We start from the raw sequence: 11,143 nt of genomic DNA, 5'->3' as shown, positions 1-11,143 counted from the left end.
GAAGTAGCAGTAAAAGCTATAACAAACTGTGAAAAAAAGTTCTAATGTCTTTATGCAGCTTGGTCACAGACAATGCTGCAAATGTATCCAAGATGAGAAGAGTGAAGAGAGTCCCAAGCTAATCAAATACGATTGCAGTGCTCATTTGATGCATCTCCTAGTGAAAGATTTCAGTGTTCCAGAAAAAAAGGCTAATGTTGTTGAAATTGCAAAATACTTCCATAATAACCACTTTGCAGCAGCTACTCTGAAAGAAGTGGGAGGAACCACTTGTGATAGGCGTGTGATGGAACTCAGTAGTGGACTGGTTTGAGCGCTATATCAAGAACTGGTCTAATCTGATGACAGTTAGTGAACAAAATCCTGAAAAAATAGATGGCACTGTCACAGCCAAAGTTCTCAGCACTGGGCTTAAGAGAAATGTTGAACACACACTGAGTACCTTGAAGCCTATTTCTGTAACCTTGAACAAAATGCAGGGAAATAGCTGATTTATTGCTAATACTGTTGAAATTTGGAAGGAACTGAGTGAGATCTTAAAAATAGAAATATGCAATGACAGCATTAAATTACAAGCATTAAAGAAACGAATGGGACAAGCACTATTTCCAGCTCATTTTCTTGCAAATATTCTCAATACTCAGTACCAAGGTCAAATCTTAACTGCTGAAGAAGAGGAGTTGGCTATGACATGGACATCCAGCAATCATCCCTCCATAATGCCAACTATAATAAACTTTAGAGTTAAGGGTAAACCAGTCAAGAAATATATATGTTTGCTGATGATGTTTTAAAGAAAGCCATACCAGTGAACTTGTGGAAGTCACTTAAGCATTTGGATTCAGAGACTGTTGAAGTGATAATCTTACTTTTAACAGCAGCAGCTTCTTCTGTCAGTGTAGAAAGAATATTTTCTTCCTTTGGACTAATTCATTCCAAACTGAGAAATTGTTTGGGACCTGAAAAAGCAGGAAAGCTTGTTTTTCTTTTCCAGATTATGAACAAACAGGAAAATGAAGACGAAGATGATTGAGTTAGCTGCAGTAGCCAATATTTTAAGTTTCTCATGTTGACCTGGCTGATATATTCAATTCAATTTTTGTTTTTTTGTTTTTTTAAATATTTCATTTAACTATTTTAGTTAAAAATTATTTTAACAAAAACAAACCTGATTTTAAAAAACTTGAATGTTCAACTAAATTAAAAAATTCATATGCTTGTTTTGTTAAAATATTATATGTTTGCTGTTGAAGAAAAAAATCCAGAAAACATAATGTTGTTTAAGTTATAAACAATTTAAATGTCTGTCCAGTGATGTTCTCCTACTAATACAGCATGGCAAGAAAATCCTCCAAATATTAATGATTAACCTGTTGAACTGGAGATAGTTCACCTCCCGATGACTTCAGAAATATCTGCTTCAATTTAAATGAAATAACCAAACAATCATTCATTTTCTGATATAGCTGTAAAACTAATCTGAAAAGTTTTCAAAATAAATCACTTAAAAAATGTATAGTGTGTAACTTCTAAAAATGAAACTAGCATCTATCTTTGAGTTGTGAAGAATAGGTATTAAGGCTATAAAACCAACAAGAATACACTTTTATGTAGAAATCAATGATTAAATCGAGTCATTCTGACTAGTGATTTAAATCAAATCCACCCTGGTCTTAAGTAGCAACAAGTTCCCTTAGAAGACAGCCCTTACCATTCTGAAACCTGCTCTTCCTCTTCAGAATATTACTTACTATTAGAGTTTTTGGTACTTTGTGCACATTTAATATCTACCCTAGATTTAACACATTTCTGCCATTCCAGCATCAGTATTCCATAATCAGACACTTTTGAATCAGCACAAATACCTTCAAACTGATCTGCTTTTTTGCACTGGCATTTGTGGTTAGATGTGTTATACATCTGTGTGAGCTACTTGTACATTAAAACCTACATAAAGCAGTTCATTCATATTTGCATAGATAGATAGATAGATAGATAGACTATAATTATCTATTAGAAGGGTAGCTGTGTTAGTCTGGATCTGTAAAAGCAGCAAAGAGTCCTGTGGCACCTTATAGACTAACAGACGTATTGGAGCATGAGCTTTCGTGGGTGAATACCCACTTCATCGGATGCAAATTATAATTATCTGTGATACTTCTGTATGTATACATATTGATTTTGAATAGCATTGATCATCCAAGTTTCATAGAACTGTACAGAAAAAAAGAAGTAAATACAAATTAACTACTCTGTGGCTTTTAGTATATAATATAGGTAGAGCCTATGGATATGATAGGGCTGGGTTAAAAAAAATTCAATTCAGATGCAAAGAAAGACTACAAAAAGGAACAAAAACCCTTCTCATAATAAAACAGCTTCTGTCAATGGCAAGAGGGGTTCACTCATATTATACCCAATTTCAAACTATCATTTATACCACAAATAATCCAGTAAATAAGATACAGAGCATATAAGAAGTCCCCTGTAGGAATTGATATTTCAGAGTATTGGGGAGGTACAGTATATCCAACAGCAATAAACCAAGAATGCTTAAAATGCAGCCCAGAGAAATCTGCACTCCAGATCCACTGCAAGAATTCAAAAGCCTGGCAGATCCTGAGGATTCTATTTCTTTGATCCACAATGAAAAGGGATAAGACTGCATGTACTCTACCCTCCTCTAGTTTTCACTTGTTTCAAGGCAAGAAGTCATAGTGGTTCTGGGCTCTAAGCAAGACCCTCTAAGAATTTTGTTCTTATGCTCCCAACATATCAGAGCTCTACTTTAAAAAAAGTTCTCAAGATTTTTCTGTCTCTTTACTTAATCTAATTAATTACATAATTCACATATCTTTGATACTCATCCCTGAAGTATCTTTAGCATTGTGGATCATTTCTCATTTCATAGCTGAATTTCAAAGGAGTCAGTTCTGGCCTTAAACTCTTTTGTTTACTTTCAAAATCTCTCTGAACAAGTTGTACTCCTCTGAGTTTGCTTCAAGGACAGAGTATTTCCTTTAGTCATTATAATACTTATTCTGAAATGTCTCAAATTTATGATCAAGTACAGAAATAAAATTATGTAGCCCATCTGTTCTCTTGTTAATAGCATCATTGCTGGTCATTAATTTCAGATAGCCACCTAAAATTACATGCTGAAGATAGCAATATAGAAAATGATGCTGAATATTTGCTTATGTTTTCTTGCTTACCGGCAAGAGAAGCTGTGATTGTATTTTACTTGGGAGTGACTTATAAGGATCCAACTTTCAAGTAGCCCCACAGCTGAACACCAATATTTCTGTCACTCCTTTTGCAACCAGGGTTGAATGCTATATTGGATGCCATCCTTCAGCTGCTTTGGATCTACCTAGCAGAGGAAATTGATGTGCTTCCTCACATACTTATGTCCTAAACCAGCAAAGCACTAAAGCACACGTTTAACTTATGGATGGAGAACCTGCTCCTGCTCCCCCTGAAGTTAACTGAAGTTCTGTCATTGACTTCAATAATCTTAAAAGAAAACTTATTTTCTGTTCTTTAAACAGCAATCAATATGTTTTATGTGGCTACTTATTTATTATAAAAGCAGCAGAGAATCCTGTGGCACCTTATAGACTCAGGATTGGCTGGGGACCACTGTGTAAACTAGGCATTGTGCAAAAACATGAAGGGATGGAATGCTGGAAGTCAGATGATTCCATTTGAGAACATCTAAAGTCAGAAATAGCTAGTCTCGTTGTTTTGTAACTAGTGTGGGTGTATTATTATTTTCATTTTTATGACAAGAAAAAGAGTGATGGGAAAGGCACTTGGCTTTGTGGAAGTACATTTTATGGAAAGATCTAGGAGAGAAAAGGGTGGATTCAGAGCCAGTGCAAGGATCTTTCATGCCCTAGGCAAAACTTCCACCCTTGCGCTCCCCCCGCGCCCCCGCCCTGAGNAACAGAGACACCCGCTGAGCTGCACCCCTGGCCGGCCCAGAGCAGCTCCCCACCCCCCACACTCCACCCTGAGGCACCCACCCGCCCCACCTCACCCCTGCTCCATGCACGAGCACGAGCACCCCGAGCATGCCGTGGGCGCTTCACTTCTCCTGCCTCCCAGGCTTGTGGCGCGTAAGGTGATTGGCACTGCAAGCCTGGGAGGCGGGAGAAGTGAAGCACCCACGGCATGCTCGGGTAGGAGGCGAGGCAGGGGTGAGCTGGGCGGGGAATTCCCCTGCTTGCCACTCCCCCTTACTTGCTGCAGGTGGCCCTCCCCCCACTTCCCTACCCCAGCTCCCTCCACCTAAATGCCAGCGGCGACAGGGGCGGCCGAAGATCCGGCTGCTGCGGTCGCTGCCAAAGAAAATGGCACCCCCCAAATCCCACCACCCTAGGCGGCTGCCTAGGTCACCTAAATGGTTACACCAGCCCTGGATGGATTTGTTTTACAAGATCAGGGCAATTGTTCCAGAAACAAGGTGCAAGAAATCACTAAGTCCTGGTCTAAATGCAAAACATAGGTCAACCTAGCTACATTGCTGCAGTCATATTCCTGAAACACATAGCTAAACTAGCCTATGCCCCAGCATAGACACTGCTAGATTGACAAAATAATTCTTTCCTCAACTTAGCTACTGCCTCTCGAGGGTGGGGTGGGCATTAACTACAGCAATGGAAAAACCCCTTCTGTCACTGTAGCAATTACCTACACTATTGCACTACAGTGGCACAATGCAGCACTGTAGATGTGCCACTCTCGCCATCTTTTGTGTCGACATACCCTAAGATGAGAGATAAAGAAAGGGAAGGCTTGGGTTGAGCAACTTGTGTGGGAGCAAAGACAGAACACAGAGGCAGAAAGACAGAAAGAAAGGAACAAAGCTGTGCAGTGCCCTGAAGATGACGACAGAAGATTTTACCTGATGCAGAAGGCAATGGGTCCCAATGAAATGATTCAAACAGGAGAGCGATATAGTCTCAGTGGTGGCCAACAAAAACATTTTAACAAATGAATGGTTGATGGATGAGGGTGGGGCAAAGTGAGAATCAGAAAAGAGAGGGGGGAAGGGATTACATGCTTCATAGATATAGTGCTTTGAGATACTCTAATAAAAGGATCTTTAAAAGCGTAACATAATAACTGAGGCAAGAGATGACCCATGCTTGGATCAGTGCTTTGGTAGTAAGGGTTGAGAGGAATGGGTGGGTGTAAGATGTTATAAGAAAGAATTGACAGGTTTGGCAACAGCTTATATATAGTGGGAGAAAAAGAGTCAGATGTGACGTCACAGTTGTAGAGCTTTGTGATGGCGAGGAGAAGGACAGAATTATCAACAGTGATAAAGAAGGGAGGAGAAAGGGATTTTTTCAGATGAAAATTAGGATTTTCTTAAAAACAAAGACAGTAGGGCAAACAGAGAGTGGAATATGCTGTATGGGATGTCAGAATCACGCAGAGATGTGGGACTGAACAGGGAGGGATAGATCAGAGGTGGAGAGCTAGATTCAGGCAGGGCTGGTGAAAGGATATTTTGCACCCTAGGCGAAATTTCCACCTTGCGCCTCCCCTCCCGCAGAGCATCACTTATTATAAACTTTCAAAAATGAATACTGTATAATGTGGCATTGTTCATTAAAATTAATACACGTTCATTTTGAAAATTTATTAATTTCATTATTTAGTCTACATATTTAATGAAAATAAATGGTCTTGGGTCTCCTGCACGTGGCTAGAGTCCTTCCTGTCCCCTGCTTCTGCATAGATCTGGAAAGGGCTGTTTTGGGGATCAGAGCACAGAGTCAGGATCTGGCTTCTATTCTCCACCCTGGCACCAACTCACTGAGTGACTTCAGGCAAGTTACTTCCCTGTCCTGGGTTACACTTTTGCAGCTCTTTCACCCTGTATCCTCTGGCAGGGCCATGATCCACCCCCGCAGGTGGACCGGTGACCACAGTCTCCTCTTCCTTTCCCCCACCCCCGCCCCACCGCCCGCCGCTGCATTGCTGTCAATAGGGCCAGCTGTAGGTGGGCTGATGTCACCCGCTCTGATCTGCAGCTGGTAGCCCTTGGGCAGCAGCCGCTGCTGCGGCAGGGGGTCTGGGATTGCCAGAGCTGGAGGGAGTGGGCTAGGGACCGATGCGGCAGCCTGGGAGCTCGGGGAGGAGGCAGCTCTGGGCTGGCAGGGGGGGTGCAGGCAGGCAGTGATGTGGGACATGGCGGAGGGAGGCAGTGGGGCCCGTGGTTGCAGAGAACGCCCGCAGAGGTAGGTGCTAACACGGCTGCGAGCGGCCCATCCCCCTGCCGGGAGCAATAATGTAAAAATACATTTGGGGGCACTGCTTTTTGGCACCCCCAAATCTTGGTGCCCTAGGCAGCTGCCTAGTTCGCCTAGTGGTTACACCGGCCCTGGATTCAGGAGTCATTGACACAGAAGTGGTAGTGGTAGCTATGAAGCATATGAAGTCCCCAGTAGGGTGACCAGATGTCCCAATTTTATAGGGACAGTCCTGATTTTGGGGTCTTTTTCTTATATAGGCTCCTATTACCCCCGACCCCCTGTCCCGATTTTTCACATTTGCTGTCTGGTCACCCTAGTCCCCAGGGACAGACAGGGTGTAGAGAGAGAAGAGTATCCTGAAACTAAAGCCCTCTGGGATACCAGAATAAAAACATCAACCACAACAACACAGGAGAGGTGAACAGCAGGAAAAGTTGACAGGGCACATGGAAAGAGCAGTCTAAAAGACAAGAAAAGAATCAGGAGAACACAGAATCATGAAAGTCCACAGTTCTTACTTGCTAACTGTAGATGAGTTGGTTTATTAAAGGGCTAAGTTTTCAGCAGGTCTCTGTTGTGTTTACATGCAAAATGTGCCTATATAAACTGTAAATTTGCACACACAAATGCATGTGCATTTCTTCCATTTGCACACACAAATAAATGTGAGTTTGATGTGAGTAAACAAAATGTAGGCTGCCTGTAAGTTTGGATGTTTGACGAAATGTCTAGTTAACAGCCAGTCACTGATTTAAATTGTGTTTAAATTCTTAGAAGTGATAGTAAACCACAGTGGAATTTCATGTTTGTCTCTTAATGTCTTGCTTGGTTAACAAAGTATTTTTTCTAACTACCAATACTGCAAACCTAGGCTAAGATCTGAGTATGAAAGTTATATTTTCTCCTTTATGCATCATAGTTAACAGTTTGGTTGATGGCATACGAGATACTACCCCTCTCCTCAACTGTACTTTTCAGCTGTTTCTGTACCTTTTGTAGTTGTCTACTCTACTTCTAGCATAGCTGAAGTCCATGGTTTTCACTGCATCTGGGCACCTTACCCAGCTGCACAAGTCTGCTCAGGGACTTCAGTGAGACTGCTTGTGTGCTTAAAATTAAGGACTTGATTAAGTGCTTTGCTGGATCAGACCCTTGGTCTATAATTTTTCCACCAGTCTAGTTTATCTTTAGATGACTCTGTTCCACACTCCGATTATTAAGCAATGCTGTTCTGTTCCCTTAGCTTATGGGAAATGGCATCTGCAAAAAGTGAACACACAGTTTTGAAACCCATGAACAAAAGGACTCATTCCCCTTTATGCTAATATGTAGCATTTATTTCAGCTTCAAAGACCAACAGCAATTTGAAGTTAAGTTTAGTTTAGTGCAGTGTTTCTCAACTTTTTGAGGCCGGAGGCCCCTTACATGAAGTAAAAAAATTTCACAACCTCTCTTACATATTTACTCTTACTTTTGTAGTATCAATGATAACAAGGAAAAGCCTACATAACTTGTGTGTGCAGGTATTTCAAGAGGTTGAGAGAGAATACTTGACCTTGAAGGGTAAGGGAATGCAAGGAATGGGTAAATGAGATTTTCTTTGGCTTAGATCAGTGGTGGGCAACCTGTGGCCTCTGGGCCACCTACGGCCCATCAGGGTAATCCGCTGGCGGGCCACGAGACAGTTTGTTTACACTGAAGGTATGCAGGCACAGCTGCCCACAGTTCCCAGTGGCTGCGGTTCACTGTTCTCGGCCAATTCTCCAGCCGTTCTCCAACTCTTCCCGTTTCAGTCCTATTGCAGCCCCATCATAGGGGCCCACATGAGCTGTAAAGAGAGTGAGAGGAGGACAGAAGATTAAAAAAAAAAAGAAAACTGGGAAGACATTGAGGTGGCAGAACGAGGGGGAGGAATAGGGTGAGTATAGAAAGAAGGGGAAGACAGAGGAAAGAAGATAATGTAAAGACTAATACTGAAGGAGCCTGAGAAAGCGGTTTATCAGAATTGTCCAAAACCCATAAGCTAGAGCAACTATTTCCCGACTTTCTCTAAAACCACAGCAACATCCATAGCCCTGTGCTACATCTGGCCATTAGCCCTTTTAATAGGTCTTCCGCTTGAAGTACAGAAACTATATGGCATCACTTCTAAATAAATCCATTGTTCAATCCCACCCTCCATGTTAATACAATTAGGGGCTGCTACTTGAGAAAAATAAGATTATAAAATATAGACTTTAACAGAAACGTGTGTAATTGATTACAGTGCAATTCATTTTGTTTTGACAATAAATACATATAAATATATAAAGAAAGAACAATAATATAACAAATGGATTGAAGCCCTGACTTTTAAGGTATTTTCAACTACAATTAAATTGGAAATATATGTCCTCTAACAACCCTCAACCACTGTCACTGTTACTGGACATTTTGCTGCCTTAGGGCTCATCTACAGGAAAAACTGCACTGGTTTAGTTTAAGGTGCAACTTTAAATTGAATTAAACTGGTGCAAAAAGTTGTGTGAATACATTAGGTTTATTTCAGTTTAGTTTAACAGGTTTAAGATAAACTGAAACCTGTGCAAGTTTGTATGTAGACAAGGCCCTAGTCAATTGCTTCTTCTAACTATGGCCCTGTCTCTCTAGGCAAAAAAAGCAATATTTTCAGTTATATATCAGTGTTGGCGCAATGTGCCAAGCCATTTGATGGCATCGTCATCAGCCAGGTGGAGAGGCAGTATCTTGTCATTGAAAGTAGTCAGTGGGCACTCGTCAAGGATATGCGGTATAGTTTAAAGTTGACAGCAGCTGAATTGTGGGTCACTGGAAAAACCCCATTTAAAGCAACTGGCCACACAGTTAGCTCAACGGGCAGCGATCAATCCAGCAGGGGTCGATTTATCGCCTCTAGTCTAGATGCAATAAATCGATTCCCAAGAGCTCTCCCGCCGACTCTCATACTCCAGCTTGGCGAGAGCCACAGGTGGAGTTGACGGGGGAGTGGCAACAGTTGACTCACCATGATGAAGACACCACAGTAAATCAATCTAAGTACGTCGACTTCAGCTATGTTATTCATGTAGCTGAAGTTGTGTAACTTAGATTGACACCCCAACCTTGCCCCCCACCGCATAGACCAGGCCCTTGACTGATTCGTTCCCCACCCCAACATTCAAGTAGACACAGCTCAAACTATCTTACTGGACTAAATCCTCAAAGGTATTTAGGCGCCCAGCTCTCTGATTTCAATGGGAGTTAGGCACCTACATACCTTTATACCTTTGACAGTCTGGGCCATTGTGTCTATGTGGCTGTTATGGTGGGAAGTGGGAGCAGAAGCACAGCTGAGTTAAGCTAACTTGACTGAGCTAACTCAACTGGAAAAAAGCCCCTTTTTTGCTGAGCCAGACAGGGCCTATACGATAGAACCAAATGTAAATTAATCTTAGAGGATATGGATTATGACCAAATGTGGTATAACTGATTATATATTGTGCCGGAATAACAAGTCTCTCAAAATGTAGCTGGAGACAGAGTTGACTTTCTAGTTCTGATAGCTCTTGAGCACACTGCTAGATGTAAAACATAAATTGAGAGATGGACAAAGCAATCACTGTAAGAAAGCTTTACCTTGGTCTTATTGGCTCATGGAATGTTTAATTTTATTGTTTAAGTCGGTTATATGCCCATATGAACCCTTGTCGACATGAGGAAATTTACCAGCATAATTATACCGCAATAGTTACACTGGTATAAGTCCCACTATGGCCTTTTCCAGTTTAGCTTACTTTGCAAATAAAGCTAAACTGAAAAAAGGACAGTTATTCTGAATAACAGTGTCCTTCTGGGGAAGAATAATTGTAACAATAGAATCATATTGGTGTAGTAATGCTGGTACTTTTCCTCATGTAGACAAGCGCTTAGTCATGTAGGGCCTTGTTTTACATGTTGCCTTGGTTAAAGAAAGCCTTGTCAGAGTCCACTTTAATGAAGAAATATTTTGACTACTCTAAGTCTGCTCAAAAGAAAAGACAACAGTAAGAAGAACTAATTTGCTACTGGGATTAGTTACTTTTAGGTCTGTGCAAGTCAGGAGAACCCTTTTCTAGGTGCATCTGGTTATGGAAACCCTATTCTAGTTATTCCAGGCCTGACGTGCTATTATTAACAGGGAAAGCAAGTTAATAATTATTTACTATTTATTTGTATTGCAGTAATTTCCATAGGCCCAATTGGGATCAGCTTTATAGTGCTAGGAACTGTGCAAACATGTTGTCATCAGGATAATTAAATGTATATTTAGACTGAATGTCCCTCTTTTGGTTTAGTAGATGTGACCTATACATTAATCTTGGCCTGTAAAACTGAGATTCATTTCCAGATGATAGGTTTTTTTTTCTGATGTATAGTCACATCCTTTAAAGAACTGTTTATTTGGTTTGTTAAAAATAAGACAAAACCCAAACCCAAGTAATTTATGAAAGGGACTATTTTCCTAATCTCTAAAAATGTTACTAATTTACCAAGAACATACCATATCTTTATCTTTTGTTTCTGCTAATAATTAAATTGACTGTTATATTTTGCATAGTGGTGAATTGTAATTTATTATGATTATGAAGTGGGAAATTTTATGTTGCCCTATAGAAAACAGTTTTTTAAACTATTCCCCTGCCCTCCATTGGTTGCCTTCTACAAGACAGCAGTTTAAGTAATTGTAAGACTATCACTTTATCAGGTTGAAGAAACAATTTTTCAACTAAAGTCTTTCACAGTATGTTATTAGTTAGGATATGTACCCATGAGGAGTACTAAGGGGGGATATGATAGAGGTATATAAAATCATGAGTGATGTGGAGAAAGTGGATAGG

Source organism: Chelonoidis abingdonii, chromosome 3, assembly GCF_003597395.2.
Source record: "Chelonoidis abingdonii isolate Lonesome George chromosome 3, CheloAbing_2.0, whole genome shotgun sequence".
Classification (NCBI taxonomy): domain Eukaryota; kingdom Metazoa; phylum Chordata; order Testudines; family Testudinidae; genus Chelonoidis; species Chelonoidis abingdonii.
The sequence above is the reverse complement of the archived record's forward strand: the minus strand, read 5'-3'. Positions refer to the sequence as shown.